The following is a 16,673-nucleotide window of genomic DNA, read 5'->3' on the forward strand; positions in this document are numbered from 1 at the left end:
GTAGGGGTTTTCTTGGGATACTGTAGATTTTGCGGAATATCTAATATCGTATTTTCTGTTTTGGTAGGTACTTATCTTTTGCCTTATTCATGCCTAATAGGTATATACCTACTTTTGTGGACATAGAAAATTTAAGCATTTGTGATATTACAATCTAAAACTAAGAATATATAATAAGGCATGTCTTAATCAGGATCCAGGATTAGATAAATCCACCCTTAAGCTTCATTTACACGACATAAAAAAATAGCGACATTGCGACATGCCACAGACAAAACCGTTGTATTGCAATTCTATACAGTCTATACGCACAGTGTTACCTCGGCATAAAATTCAAAATTGATGTTTCTATTTGTAGCATGCCCCATTGTCGAATGTTTATGTTTCGGCGTAAAACAGCTTTATAAATTGGCAAGGTTATAAAACGCGCGTTTTTCATTTAAACCTCTTCCTGTACTGTCTGTTTTGTGATAAACTGATTTTTGTAAACTGGTTTTTATTTGCTTTTACAGCGATTTTTAATAATTATCTTTTCACTCCATAGTCATTGTATTCCAACGCGTTAATCGCTTCAATGATGAATGTTCACTTCATAATTCATTGACTCCTCGCCTCGGTCATGCGTCACTGGGGACGAGATAAGGTCCTGTGAACAAGAGAACTAAGATATAATAAACTGTTCTAAGTAAGTATATGTATAACACCTAAGTACAGCTTAACGGTAGAGTAAGGATATGATATATTTCACATAGTCAAAACACCCGGCCAGTGTGTCCAAGTCAAGTTAAACTGTTCTAAGTATATGTATAACACCTACAGCTTACCCGCAGAGTAAGGATAATATATTTTATACTACATCATTTTCATACATACAGGAGTTCGACGAAGTCATCTAGAGAGGGTTATCGTACGGTAAATGCGGAACGAAGGAGCCACCTTATAACCTATGTTGAAGGGTCGTATCGTGGTTGTCATTTACCACGAGATCCAAGACGTCGGACTAATGTCTCTCATCATACTGTGCCTTAATATTGTGTTACGGGGCCATTTCAGCCTTGTACGTACCTTCCACACGGTGCGTAACGTAAATAGAGTTTGCCGGTGCGGAAAACTTTGTATTGGATTTAGCGTGAGTAAGAATTTGTATTGCATTTAAATCACTACTTCTAAAATAAGTATGATAAGATTTGCATACACTTCTGAACTTAATTAAGTAAAGCACTATCGGAATGTTACAGTAATCCGATTCAATTATAAAACTTCTATGCTAACACAAGTGTAAATTAAAAATTTATAACACACACAAGTGAAGGTTACAGTAACTAGAAAAGAGCTGATAACTTTCAAATGGCTGAACCGATTTTTTTGGATTATAGCTAAGAACACTCTCGATCAAGCCACCTTTCAACCAAAAACAAACTAAATTAAAATCGGTTCATTAGTTTAGGAGCTACGATGCCACAGATAGATACACAGATACACAAATACACACGTCAAACTTATAACAACCCTCTTTTTGGGTTGGGGGTTAAAAATTAAGTGATACGGCTGAAAATTTTGATCGTTGAAATGAATCTTATAGACTGTAGGTTGATCATGTAGATCAAACTACTCTTCAAGAAGTGAATACACGTTGTACGCCGCTGTGGGCTTTCATTAAAAGTTTTCATAATAGCGCTTTTCCTCTTAATATGCAGCTAGAAAACTTTAACTTAGCAATTTAATTACTTTGTACTGTAATTTCATTCAGCTAGCTGGTATAAACGTTCGTTTTAAACATAACATGGTCAAGGCTGCGCACTTTATGCTATTAAACATAGGTGAAGCCCGCGACTACGGCCGCGTGGATTTAATTTTTACGACTCTCGTAGGAAATCTTTGATTTTATCGGATCAAAAGTACTTATTCAATGAGGTTTCCTACAGGCTGAAACCAAACGCCAAACGTTTTGAACCGTGAAATGGTGACAGACAGGTGGACATAGATACTTTCATATTTATAATATTAGTGTGGATCAGTAATTCATTCCATTCCATTCCATCAGCCGTTATGCGTCCACTGCTGGACATAGGCCTCACAAGAGCGCGCCACCAAACACGGTTCTCCGCCTTCCTCATCCACCCGCTCCCCGCCACCTTCTTCAGGTCATCGGTCCAGCGAGCTGAAGGTCGTCCTACACTGAACTTAGTAATTAGGTTCTAATTGGTAAGTTAACATACTGAAATTGTATTTAATTATGTAGATAATATATAACTACCCTCTATTTAACTAGAGCGGTTGTGTTCCAGTTGGACTGCTTGTACGTGTAATACCCGAAACACATTACGACCTCCCTATCTTAACTCATAAGGGGCGCTCTACATGTCTTCGATAAAAAACCTCGAGGACCTACCAACGAATACTTATTGTATGGGCATTGTAAAATTGTATTTTGTCCAAAGAGAGCTTATTTATGATCTAACGAGCATGCGACCTCGCTCAAGTTACGAAGTCGGGACATCGCCAAACAAATTAGGCGAAAATTTACATAATACAGAATCTGTGGCTGCCCTCGTTCGAAAGTTGGAACAGACTACGTCGACTGAAGCTGGAACACATTAACGTTAAAATGTACCCACCCATTTTCACGAACTAATTTCAGAGACGATACAATATACATACACAACTATGTGCACCTAGGTAATAAACGGCGGAGCTAAAAAATATGTTACGTGTAAAGTAGTCAACTTTGTCACTAATCGAGTTTGCACACAACCTCTTTATAAAGTGCCGATTTTACAAGACGGACTTCATAAAGACGCGCGATGTGATGCCTTGTGAGCCCTACAATAAAAGTTTATCGTTATTGTAGGCAAATATGTATGTGAACAAATATCTTAGTTAGTAACTAGCATCACTTAATTATTATCTTAGTTTAAATAATTTAGATCTTGTAGTGTGTAATATTAACATACTTTGTACTGATGGAACAATATTTTCCTGTTCTAATAAAATAAAAACTTGCTTATTACCTACCGCTATCTATGGACCAGCTTATCGGTAGCTAAAATTATTTTGAATGACGACATCCTACAAAATATAAATTGCGTATGGGATTCCAGTGTAAAATGGTACGATCATTTTTATGGTACAATTTATAGCGGCGCTTTATGAAGTCAGCGGCAGGCGGTAAATGCCCATGATTATTTTTGTTCCGAGGAAAATTGATTGGCTGCAATCAAGCCTGCCCATCTCGTAAATAAATAGCGTTAGGGATTACTGTTTATTCTGCGTCTTTTTATTAGGTACTGCGAGCTTTCATTTTTATTGGAATCATGGCATGGCCTATGGCTTCGTCTATTTATACCAGGATTAATGCCCTCCTGACCGAATTTCCGCCACAGCGGTAAATCTCTTTAGAGATAAGCCTAGCGCGAGAGATATTATATAGTGCACAAGTATGTACACAACACAACCCTCTATTCCCTCACTCTTATAGCCCGATGGACGGAAATTCGACACGTCGGAGAGAGATCAGGTGCAGGGCCTGTTCTTCGTGCTCTCCGAGAGGCAGTGGTGACACTTCTTTTTCCTAACTCCGGCTGGTACTGAGAATTTCTCAAAAGAAAAACTAAATACCTATTCTGGCCCGACCCATGAATCGAACCTAGAACCGTCATCCGTAGTCGAATATGCTAACCACTAAACCAAAGAGGCAGTTGTCAAATGTACCTTCTGTACAATGTGACTGAATGTACCTGAAGACCGCTGCGATTTCATTCTGTGAAGTTACGATCTACCATAGCAACTGAATCAAAAAAAAAATGAAAGCCTTTTGTTTGTGAATTGTTGAGCCTCGACACTTTGTCATGTAAAACTTTATGTTAAAAATATCCATAAATGAAAACATAAAACGTGATGGATTATACCGCCCACAATACAGGTATGCAAGTCATTAGAATGAATACCGCATGTCTCTCGAATCTCATGTCTGTGATCTGAATACATGGATCGCGACAAAAATATTCTAACACCACGTAAAAGAATAGAGTTGTTATTTTGTCTTTTTACTGTTATTGGCATAATTGAGTAGTTGCTACTAGGTAGATGCTTATTATTAATTTTTTTAAATTATAATTGTAATTGTAATTAATACTAAGTGTAAATTGAAAATTTATAACACCCCCGACAAGTGAAGGTTGCAGTAACTAGAAAAGAGCTGATAACTTTCAAACAGCTGAACCGATTTTCTTGGATTATGACTAAGAACACTCTCGATCAAGCCACCTTTCAAACAAAAAAAAACTAAATTAAAATCGGTTCATTCGTTTAGGAGCTACGATGCCACAGACAGATATACAGATACACACGTCAAACTTATAACACCCCTCTTTTTGGGTCGGGGGTTAAAAACTGCGATACTTAGGCTCAACTTGAAAGGAATGGAAGCGAATTTCTAAAATATTATAAAGCAATATTGGCTTCTATCTCCACCACGTAAAACACAAATTTCTCGCCCAAATGTAAAATTCGCCGGAATGCGCGGGAATTCCCGCGACTTCGCGGGAATTTTCTTTCTCAGTAGAAATTGATGCTTTATAGTGTGGAGATAGAAGTCAATATGCTATGTAATATTTTAGAAATTCGCTTCCATTCCGCGGCGGTGTGAGTTGAGCCTTACTCACGACACGCTAGAATCTGATACTAGCTTTTAAATTATTATATTACATTATTATGCATCGAGTGCTAGACCTTCCCTGACCAGTGCCTCGTCCAAAGCCGTGGCTCAAAATCAAATATATCAGGCAACTAGCCGATGCCCGCGGATTCGCCCGCGTGGATTAAAGTTTTTCGAAATCCCGTGGGAACTCTTTTATTTTCCGGGACAAAAAGTAGCCTATATGCTAATCCAGGATATTATCTATCTCCATTCCAAATTTCAGCCAAATCCGTCCAGTAGTTTTTGCGTGAAGGAGTAACAAACATACACACACACACACACACATACAAACATTCGCCTTTATAATATTAGTGTGATTATTGACAGAAACTCACATTATGAATGCGTGTATAAATCATCTCAATCAGTGATGTACTTTTTTCCCAGTAAGTATCAATTTATCAAGTTGACTTGTTTTGCATGCCATATTGTTCAACCTTGTGATAATAAAGGGAAAATTTTATGATAATAGAACTTTTAAAATGTTCTTCAAGTAGCCAGAGGTGGCGTCAATGAAAAATCGCCTCCGTTCTAGTTACAAAGGGCGCTGACGTCAAAATTGCGTGAACACAATACTGAATTAGCTACCGCCGCTCCTTCTTTTTTTTTAAAGGTGGACTGAACGTTTCGAGTGACTCTAGAGTCTAGATCTAGACTAAATTATAGGTGCATTATATTAAATTAACATATTTTATACCACGCACTGTATGTACCTAAGTATATGTATATATTTTAATAGTTTTTAAAAAAAAGGCTTTAAAAAAATATTATGGAAATCCTTCTTTCACGCATACGAAGTCGCGGAGAAAAACTAATAAGGATAGGTAATAAAAGCACGCACACTAGCATTCATCTACACTGGCAAGCGTATACAATCACTATTTAGCTGAAGGAAACAAGTTAGTTTCTTCATTTTTCAAAGTTGTTAAAAATAAGATAGTACCGACTGCCAGGTTCCCCGTCAATATGTCGACTGAAACTCCGAGGTCAGCTTGTGTTAACTTAGTAGGTACGTACGTAGCTAGCACAGCATAGTGCAGGGTGGTGCAGGCCTGGCTCATCGTACTCGCCCCAATACGCCTTGCCAAACCTTTCTCATCTCGTTTTTGTTCCGCTCGCTGTCATTGTTGCCGAGGTCGCAGATGTTTTACGAAAACAACGGCTTCTCTACGGATTAGTTCCCGTTTCGTACATGGCCTATATTATAACGTTGCAGATGCCCGCTACTTCGTCCTATCTTCCTATTTCATTTTAGTTGGTAGATTCCTCCTACATCAATGTTTGTACTGCTGTCCTACATCTAAAAAACCATTAACTGCGAAAAATAGTTTAAGAATTTATCGCCAAAAAATGGGATTTTAGAAAAACTGATGTTTCTAAAAAAGTTTGTTGTGTAGGACCAAATATAGTTTTTGGTCATGCTTTTTGGCGATAAAACCAAAAAACTATTTTTTGCAGTCAATTACAGTTTTTTAGTTAAATGACGGTAGTGTAAAATAAAGATCTCTCTCAGTCTGGTATTAATCATGAAAAAAATATGGCTGTCGGGTAAGTAGGTACCTAATAGGACTATTTTAGGGATTCGAATCGAATTAACTAGAGCTTAAACGCCCTGAAGACAATAATAGACACCTAGTATGGCGGCAATGATGTGCAGTACGACTTGTAATTCAAGGAAGCCTGTCACACTCCGAAGCGCTTAGGACATGTGCCCGCAGTGTGACGTCAGAGTAAACTAGTGACGTAATATACACTAGCTGATGCCCGCGACTTCGTCTGCGTGGATTTAGGTTTTTAAAAATCCCGTGGGAACTCTTTGATTTTTCGGGATAAAAAGTAGCCTATATCTAGGTATTCAACTATGCACAATTGCACATGAAAAAAATCTCGTCGATCCGTTGCTCCGTTGCGACTTGACTGAAAGACAAACCAATAAACAAACACACTTTCACATTTATCAAACTAATAAACAAACACACTTTATTTATTTATCAAACTAATAAACAAACACACTTTCGCATTTATAATATGGGTCGCGATAGGTCGGGATGCAAAAGTGTGTCTTTTCGTCTATTACCTTTTCACGCCTATCCGTTCGACAGATTTGCACGTATAACAAAGAGTGTTTGCATCCCAAGGATGGAGATAAGTTACTTTTAGTCCCGGAAAATCAGAGTTTTTACGGGATTTTTAATAAACCTCAATCATCCATCTTCAGGATGCAAGCTATCTCTGTAGGTACTAAATAGACGGACATAGGCTACTTTTTATCCTGGAAAATGAAATAGTTTCCTCGGGATATTTAAAAAACTAAATCCACGCGGACGAAGTTGCGGGCATTATCTAGTACGTGTTAATATTATAGGTCTTTGTATTGTAACTTCTGCAGCGTTGGACTCATGCATGTCCGATGTCTTTGACTAATTACGGCTAGGATTTACTAGACTGCATGTTAGTAGATACGCGCCGTGCGGAAACTGTGGCAACATGATCATAAACAATTCCTAGCAAAGTCTGTTCCATCGCAAGTAGATACGGTAGTTAATAACTTAAAATTTAAAAACCCCCGGCTCAAAAACCTCTAAGTATAAGAAAACTAGAAAAGAGCTGATAACTTTCAAACAAAAATCTGGAAAACCACAGACATAGATATTAGTTTCTAGAATATGTCTGCAAAATTTCATGGACTTTGGTTGCTTAATATTCAAATGAAATTGGAACTACGATTGTATGAAACGAGTGACGGAGAGAGCCCTCTTAAGTACCCAGTGACACTCGCGCCATCAAGACGTGGTAGATTATAGTCAAACCTGAGAGGAGACCCATACTCAGTAGCGGGCCGGTGCTGGGTTGATGATGATGACGATTATAGGTGTGAACATTTGGTAATAATGCCCGTTTAATTTTGGATTGACACAGAATTTATTATGCATCATCAAACACCACAGAATTCAAAGCTAAGTTCCGCTACGCCCGCTTATCCACGTGGCATACAAAGTACTCCAGCATAAAGCGGTGTGCTTCAATAGGGATAATTTGATGCTTTTGAAATTTCTTTTAATATTGAATTTTTCTTTAACCGCGATTCGAAGCTCTAAATTAAACCTTTCTTGCAAAGGCGATTCGTGCTTAACTTAATTTTTATTCAGAAAAACACTTAGGCACTTCAGTACCTATTTGATTCTTTTACTTTAAACACTAGTTTTAGTTTTTCATTAAGTAGTTAGATTATTTTATAAATAGAAAGCCAAATTATATACAACAAGTGTAAATTAAAAATTTATAACAGCTCCGACAAATGAAGGTTACAGTAACTAGAAAAGAGCTGATAACTTTCAAACGGCTGAACCGATTTTCTTGAATTATAGCTAAGAACACTCTCGATCAACCCACCTTTCAAACAAAAAAATTGTCAGTTCTTCGATGAATTTACTTAACTACTCCTTATAGTAGCTATTTAATATGTACAAAAGTACAAAAGTATTATTTTAAAGTAGAATGAAATCATAAACAGTGGTTATTAATTTTATCTTTTTTATAAATGTTATCCATAACTGCAAAAAAAATATAACATAAATGCCATTTCGTCATAACTACCTACATAATATTATTGGCAGTCTTATTATTATAAAGAAATCTAAAATTGTCTCTTCTATGATGCTTCAAAGACTCAACCGATTTTAAGATTTTGACGGATAGAAAACTAAACTCTTATTGTTATAACTGGAGAAGAACATGTTGCTTAGTCTGAGAATACTGAGAATATGGCCCGAACATAACTTGTTACGGAATTTTAAATAGGACCTAAATCTACGCAGACAAAATCACAAGGAAAAAGCGAATCTCTAAATAAAGTACAAGAAATTAAAATATATTCTGTTGTTACAGTAAAAAAACCCGTGATTCTAAAACAAATAATCTTTTATTATACACAGCAAGCGATAGAAACTCACTGTCAATGGTCCTCCTAAATAAAATGTAGAAAATCCCCGTGAAAGCTGGAAACACTTGGTTCTTGTTTAAATACGGTATTATTTCAGGAACCTATTGTCACTGAAAACTCTCCGTTGATTTGTTTTTATTATTTTTCATTTTCTGACGATCAACGATCGCTATTTCGCAGTAAAGTTAAATTACGGTATCTTAATAATTATTTTAGTGAATACTGTTGACCCGCCCCGACTTGCACGGGTGGGATAGATATACTCACTAATCGCCATTGCTTTCTTGTTACTCGTAAAGAGTTCCGATTTTCGTTTTCGGAACTATTGTTCAGAAATTCATTGAATTTACACTGGAATTCTCTGATATTGTAAAATAAAGTAAAGAACAAAATCGGTTAGGATGTGACAAATTTAAAGAACAACATAGACAAAATTTTCATGCTTTATCCCGATCAAACCCTATTGTTTTGCAGGATAAAACTATACTAAATGTTAACCTGAAGTATTAGCTTTTAAGTAAGTATGCCAACGTAAAGCGCGCACAGACCGATAGCCAGACAAACAAAAAAAAACTGTTTTGGGCTCTACATTAATCATACAATAATGATTCCTACAACTAAAATTTTCAAAATAAATGTACAGTAATAGTCCAGTTTCAGTTTTATTATAAGTGTAGATGAGTATGATTTTGTCGCACTGAATAATATGGCTTTCTTGTGGTGTTTTCGTTGACAAAGCCACTGAGATATGTCGCACTGATTGTCTCGGGGGATTATGATCCTTCTAAACTGTGAGGTGAACAAGTGAACTGAAGCAAAGAAATCGGAAGGAAGAATAAAGATCTTCAAACAAGTAGGTATGGATAGCTAAATTCATAGTTCTAACAATCATCATAATAATATTTTCCAGTGGCGTTGCTGTAGTCTATTTATAAACACATTTGCAACTACAACTAGCATACATTGTATTTATCGCTAATCCGTTTCATCGTTTTAAATTCTCTAACGATTCAATAATTTCAAAATTACGATATTATAATAGATCTATCAATGTTATCACATCAATGCCTGCATATCGGATTCAATCATGATAATATTAAGAGGGGTCTCTCCGTCACTCGCTTCATACAAACGTAGTTCCAATTTCATTTGAATATTAAGCAACCAAAGTCCATGAAATTTTGCAGACATATTCTACAAACTAATATCTATGTCTGTGGTTTTCCAGATTTCTGTTAATATATTCGGTTTCAAAGTTAAAAATTCACATACAAATCTTTGAGCCCCTGTAATTTTAAAACTACATATTTTTAGAAAAATTTAAAACACCACAGACACAGATATTAGTTTCTAGAATATTTCTGCAAAATTTCATGGACTTTGGTTGCTTAATATTCAAATGAAATTGGAACTACGATTGTATGGAGCAAGTGACGGAGAGAGCCCTGTTAAGCGTGTGTTCATTGACAGTCGACACAATCGTTCTCACGATGATATGATTATTTCCATGATTTAGGCATATTACTAAATTGTGATTATTACAATCATTTGATTTACAAAAAAGCACCACAGTTATTCAATAAATTAGATGAAACCACAAAGTAATATTTTAATCATCACATTATTGATACTAAGTTTTTTTTTTAATAAAGTCATATAAAGTGTCGATTTAATGCTCGATTTTTGACTTTTCAAGAAATTACTAAGTACAATCAAGGTACCTACTCGTAAGTGTAACGCATAATTATATTATAATAATTAGATACCAACCATAATAATTCTACTAATTGCTACAGTTCATCTGTGGTTCCAATAAATCCTCATATTTTTTTAACACAAAGAGCACATTATACAAAAATTTTTTTGAGGCTGTTGCGGCTACAAATCGCTATGGATTTTCCGTAAACATTCAAATTAATATAAAAGCTACCCTGGACCAATTTAATAACTCCAATTTATATAAGAGCTAGGATATAATCCACTAGAACAATAACATTGTTAACATTTCATCGGTCTCCGCTAACACGCCTACGGTTTAGTATCGGATTTAATTAATTAAGCTGCTCATTGAAAACGAGATAAGTATAAAAATAATTATTTTAGAGTGGAAAAACTAAAATGTATCTTTTACTCTTCTCGGTCTCACCGATCCGAAGATCCGGAGTAGAACCATGTATTAGGTATCATTGAAAAATATTGATAACTTCTATTTGAAATTGATGTCACAATTTGTTACAGTTACCTACTCACTTGGATGTAGGTTCAAAATATGAATAGACTAGATGATGACCGCTAATTTGTCCGCGTAGATTTAGGTTTGTCCGTCTCCGGGATGCAACCTATCTTTGTACCAAATTTTGTCAAAATCGGTTTAATAGATAGACCCTGAAAAGTTCGCAGACAGGCAGACACATTTTCGCATATATAATTTTTATTTTTGAATGATTATATTCTTGAAAACGGCTAGCTTTGAGAGTTTGATAAATATTCAAGAATTAGCTTATGCCTGCGACCTCGTTCAGATTACGGACTACACAAATTTTAAACCCCCAATTTACCCTCTTAGGGGTTGAATTTTCAAAAATCCTTTCTCTACCTGTCTGCATGCCAAATAGTTCGATCCATCCAGTAGTTTGAGCTACGCTGACAGATCAGTCAGTCAGTCAGCCAGCTTTCCTTTTTAACCCCCGACCCAAAAAGAGGGGTTTGACGTGTGTATCTGTGTGTCTGTGTATCTGTGTATCTGTCTGTGGCATCGTAGCGCCGAAACGAATGAACCGATTTTAATTTAGTTTTTTTTGTTTGAAAGGTGGCTTGATCGAGAGTGTTCTTAGCTATAATCCAAAAAAATTGGTTCAGCCGTTTAAGAGTTATCAGCTCTTTTCTAGTTTTCTTGTAGAAAAGAAGGTTAGATAACCGTTAGGTTCATAATATTATGTCAATTGACAAATGTCAAGCTGTCAAGATGGACGTTGCCTAAATACATAATTATTTATTTGAAAATGATGTTTTGGAAAACTCAAATACTTTGGATCGTCGGGGGTGTTATAAATTTTTAATTTACACTTGTATGAATTTAGATTAATATTACGAAATATTATAATTGATAGGTATAATGTTAAGTCAATTTCTGCACTGTTTTCTAATTTTAACTCCGAGAGTAGATATTCCTTTACCCATTATGCTAATAAAGCGCGTGCAGCATGACTTTATCGAGTATTTCAGCGGGCTCTAATGTCTGTTTCAGTTTACTCGGCAGGCGAGTGTGCAAACGATCGTAGATGGGGGCAAACATGGCTTAACTGCGCTTGACGAGTAGATTCCCTTTTAATTAAACGAGTTCTAGACATCGTGGGCGCGGAGGCCAAGCAGCAAACTACAGAGAAATTGATATTTTAATACTCTGTGAGCCTTCTGTTTGATATTATATACACTCGTACTCATAGTACGTATGTGGAACTTAGCTACTGACTGATTTTAAACAAAACCTATTATTAAGGACTTAGAAAGAATACTTAACGTTACCTTACAGGTACAAGAAGGCTTCCCTTGCAAAGACGTTTAAATAAATAGCGCCTCTCTTTCTATCGCTCTTATCTCTCTTAAACTCCTATGTTCTCTCTCTTATGAGATCGAAAGGGATCGCGAACCGCCAGCGGCTCTGGCCGCTGTTAAACTGTGTAAATTAATACACTTTAAAATTTCCATATAATAGTACTTTAATTAATTATTCGTATGTACACAAAATCAGGACATAGGGCGAGCAATTTTATTTTGATAAGATATAAATACGCTTAAATCCCGAATTTCAGTTCCGAATTTTAAAATCATGTTTTCTATTCTATATTTATTTAATAAAATATTTCAGTATCAACTAGAAGCCATGTTTTATTGATTTCAATCGAAATACGCGACGGATAACACAAACAGAAACACCTCATAAAGTGCCACAATAAAAAAGTTCTGCAATAAAAATGATGGATCTATCGATCACAGAATTGAAATGTAATTTGTATCTCGTCAATATTGAGGAATTACCTATCGATCTATTCATCATACAATTATAATGTTATTTGTTTCTCGTCGATTTTAATCCTATTATTACCTACCTATTATTTACCTACCTAATTTTACCTACCTAATTTTTTTTTATTACCTACCTATTATTTATTAGTACTTAATTATTAAATTGACAAGATAGGTACATACCATCTTATCACTTTGAAGAATTCCTTATGTTTGAAGAGCTCCTTGGAGTAAAGCCAATTGCCACATACCTGATTATGTATATAACAAAATAATCCAAACTAAAACAAACGATATAATTATTATTGAACAATAAATAAACGAGGACACATGGGTTGTTTGTTTATCATAGAAACTATATCGTAAACGCCACAACTACTAAACTGATTTACTAATAAAAAAACAGTAAACGCCACAACTACCTACTAGATTCACTAATAAAATGACACTACTTACCTGGAGAAGGACATACAAGGACATAAGATAAAACCATCGATATCTTTACTAGCGCTATTTAATATTTATTAGCATTGTATTTGTGGTACAAATACGTATCTGCAAGTTTTGCAAGTTCGGCAATTTTACGGAACACTCAGGTAAAAACAACACATAATTTTGTTTTACGTACTCATTCGGATTTTAAAATGTTTCATTATTCTGAAAAAAAAAAAAAAAAAAACTACTTTCTACTAGCCGATGCCAGTGACTTCATCCGCGTGGATATAGATGTTTAAAATCTCCTTGATTTTCCGGAATGAAAAGTGATCTATGTGTTAATTATTCAGTGTAGGTATATCTCCATTCTAAATTTCAACTAAATCTGTTCAGTTATCTCTGTACTCCTCAAAATCAGTTCAACGGATAGTTGAAAAGCTAGCAGACAAACGGACAGACACACTTCCGTGTTTATAATATTAATAAGTATGGATTAGGATTTTAGCTCACGACACGGCTCGTAAAAATTTTGTTCAAGTTATCTCGGATATTAATGAACGAAATTTCGAAGTAAGTCAAACAAGTACCTAATCATTTTTTTGGTATGAAACGTAATTATCGTCTCAATCGATCCAGACTCCAATCATTGCAAGATGCGAGCATAAATAATCAAAAATATTTATACTTATATAAATTATAAAAATTTAACAGAAGTAAACTGAGCTTCGAATACGTGTAAATCATCCCATTGGCAGGGTGAGGAGGCCGCAGCTGCAATTACCTAATGAGGCGCAGCGGTTACCCAATTACGGGAACTGCTGCGTTTTCGTTTGTAGATCCGCTGAATCGTTTACTCCAATAGTTTACTGGGGATGTTACTAGACAAGCAGACACAAATTAAATCATACAAGTTTTTTTAGATTCTTGCAATGCTCACAGCTGATGCCACTTTACAATTGTCTCTTTTTCTTGTCACTTTTTCTCTTTTTCTTTTTCGTGTCTCTTATTCTTCTTTGTTCAAAACTTGACAGCCCATGAACCGATCTAATCCAATCTATCAGCTTACATGCATCCACTGCTGGACATTGGCCTTTTCAAAAGCCTGCCACCAAACACGGTCCTCCGCATCCCGTCATCTTCTTCAGGTCCTCGGCCCAGTGACCGGCCTGGACGTCGTCCTATAAAATAACACTACGCATTACCGGTACGTGATTTCCACTCCAGACCATAATGCCCCATCGACCGTCATAATCTGCTCACTACTACTATAATTTGCTAATCCTGTGATCTGTGTCGGTCATTTTTGTTCTTCTACGAATTTTACTAGCCTGCGAACGCCGCGATACAATTACCAATTATAATAGTGGTAATGGATTCGCGGCTTCGTTTTCCACGCTTTGTAGTATTTCTTGTCCGATATCGGTTTTATCGTCCGTGAAAAAGAGACTGACTGACTGAATACGAAACGTTGTGAGTGTAGACTCTAAATTCACTGCTGGTATTCGCACGTGAATGGATAGCGACCTTTTACTAAACTAAACTACTCGTAAAAAATTAATATAAATAAAGCTGGGAAGACTAACATGTGATGTATTACTTCCGTGGATCTAATTGAGACTAATTTGTTTAAAATAGATTTAAAAAAATTAAAAGATCACTAAGAGATTTGAAAACAACTGGTGTTTATGTCAGATATATTCATCCGATAATGGAGTTAAAAGAAATTTCTTAATAATTGTCGGAGAACAGACGTTAGAAAAGTCGTGGCTTGGAGTTGAGACTTCAAAGAAATTAATGAGAGTTAGGAACTTGCGACGTGCTGCGGCGAACTTGATCAGTTTGACGCGAGTCGGAACAAAGTTTGCGAAAGTTTTAAGAATTTTCTTGCTAATTGTAAAGTACCCCTTAAAAGTTATTTTTGATAAATCGAAAATATCGGATTGGTACCCATTAAAGTTTTAAGTAGATATACTTACTTTTAAGTCATTATAAAAAGGAATTAATGTATGATACAGTACAATAAAAAAAAGTAAAAGACAATAGACTATATTGGCATGATTGATGATTGGATTGCTATCAGGCCTAAGTTCCTACATTTTCATCAATATAATTACTTACTGGGATATTTCCAGACCTTTCAATTGTTGCCCAGTTGCGACAGTGCAGCGTAAATCAGCCGATCACGCTGGGTAAGCAACGCTGATCAAATTCTAAAACTGGATGGGATAACTTTGGAGATCCGAATTTGGCTTTTACAAACATAAATCTTCGTGTCTCGGATAACTCATTAAACCAGTCCCGATTATTATTATTGTCACGTCATCTGATAGTAGGTAGGTACTTATCATAGTTAAACAAGTGTAAATTAAAAATTTATAACACCCCCAACAAGTAAAGGTTACAGTAACTAGAAATGAGCTGATAATTTTCAAACGGCTGAATCGATTTTCTTGGATTATAGCTAAGAACACTCTCGATCAAGCCACCTTTCAAACAAAAAAAACTAAATTAAATTCGGTTCGTTAGTTTAGAAGCTACGATGCCACAGACAGATACACACGTCAAACTTATAACACCCATAAACACACATATAAATACTTTTTGGGTCGGGGGTTATTAAAAAGTCGAAATCAAACTCCTATCTTGTACTAAACTCGGGTCTTATTATTCTAAGATAACCCTCACCAATGGTAAAATATGATTAACAAAAGTGGTGTCTCGCCTCTCGTTTGTGAGCAATACTATGAGAGATACCTATAATATTTAATTTTAATAAAATATTCAAGTCCAAATGCTATAATTACCATACGAATATTGTTATGCCTAGGTATATTAATTACAATAACAGTGTATATCTACCCACCTACTCACTAACGGATGACTTAATTTAATTAATTAAGCGCTACTAAATTGTAGGCCTACTAACCAAGAGCGATGAGATGTTAACAATGTTATTGTTCTAGTGGATTAAATCCTACAGAGGGTCGCTCTAATATTAATTTGAATGTTTATGCGAAATCCGCAGCCAAGGTCTTTGTGATGTATTAATTTGTTGGGGATAAGTTGTTGGATGAAATTATACATTGGAATAACAGACAAGTTTCTGTTTATTTGTATAATGTTTAATATATCAAGTTTTTGTGTCATAAAGGCTTGGATGAACAAAACGCGTGGCAGCAGAGTCACAAAAACTGAACACTGAACAATGAACATATTATGATTTTGGATAAAAGCAGCCTTTACTTATTACATATTATGATTTTGGATAAAAGCAGCCTTTACTTTGCTGAATTCATGACACACAAGGAACGAAAAGTTTAGTTGAAAAGAAATAAATCGGTATGGTAAAACTTGCAGCATAACGTATTTCGAGTGTGCTTTTCCTCTATGTTTAGTTGTGGGGGGCGGACGGTAAATATCGCACGCAGCACGCTGTACGTTGACTTTTAGCTATTTCTATAGTTTGCATTCCCTTTAGAATGATAATAATAAATATAGGTGACATAAAATCGGAAACTTTTTTGAAACTAAGCTCTATCGTAATAACTAAACTCGTTTCAGTTGTTCAAA

The sequence above is a fragment of the Maniola jurtina genome, chromosome 6 (genome assembly GCF_905333055.1).
Source record: "Maniola jurtina chromosome 6, ilManJurt1.1, whole genome shotgun sequence".
Classification (NCBI taxonomy): domain Eukaryota; kingdom Metazoa; phylum Arthropoda; class Insecta; order Lepidoptera; family Nymphalidae; genus Maniola; species Maniola jurtina.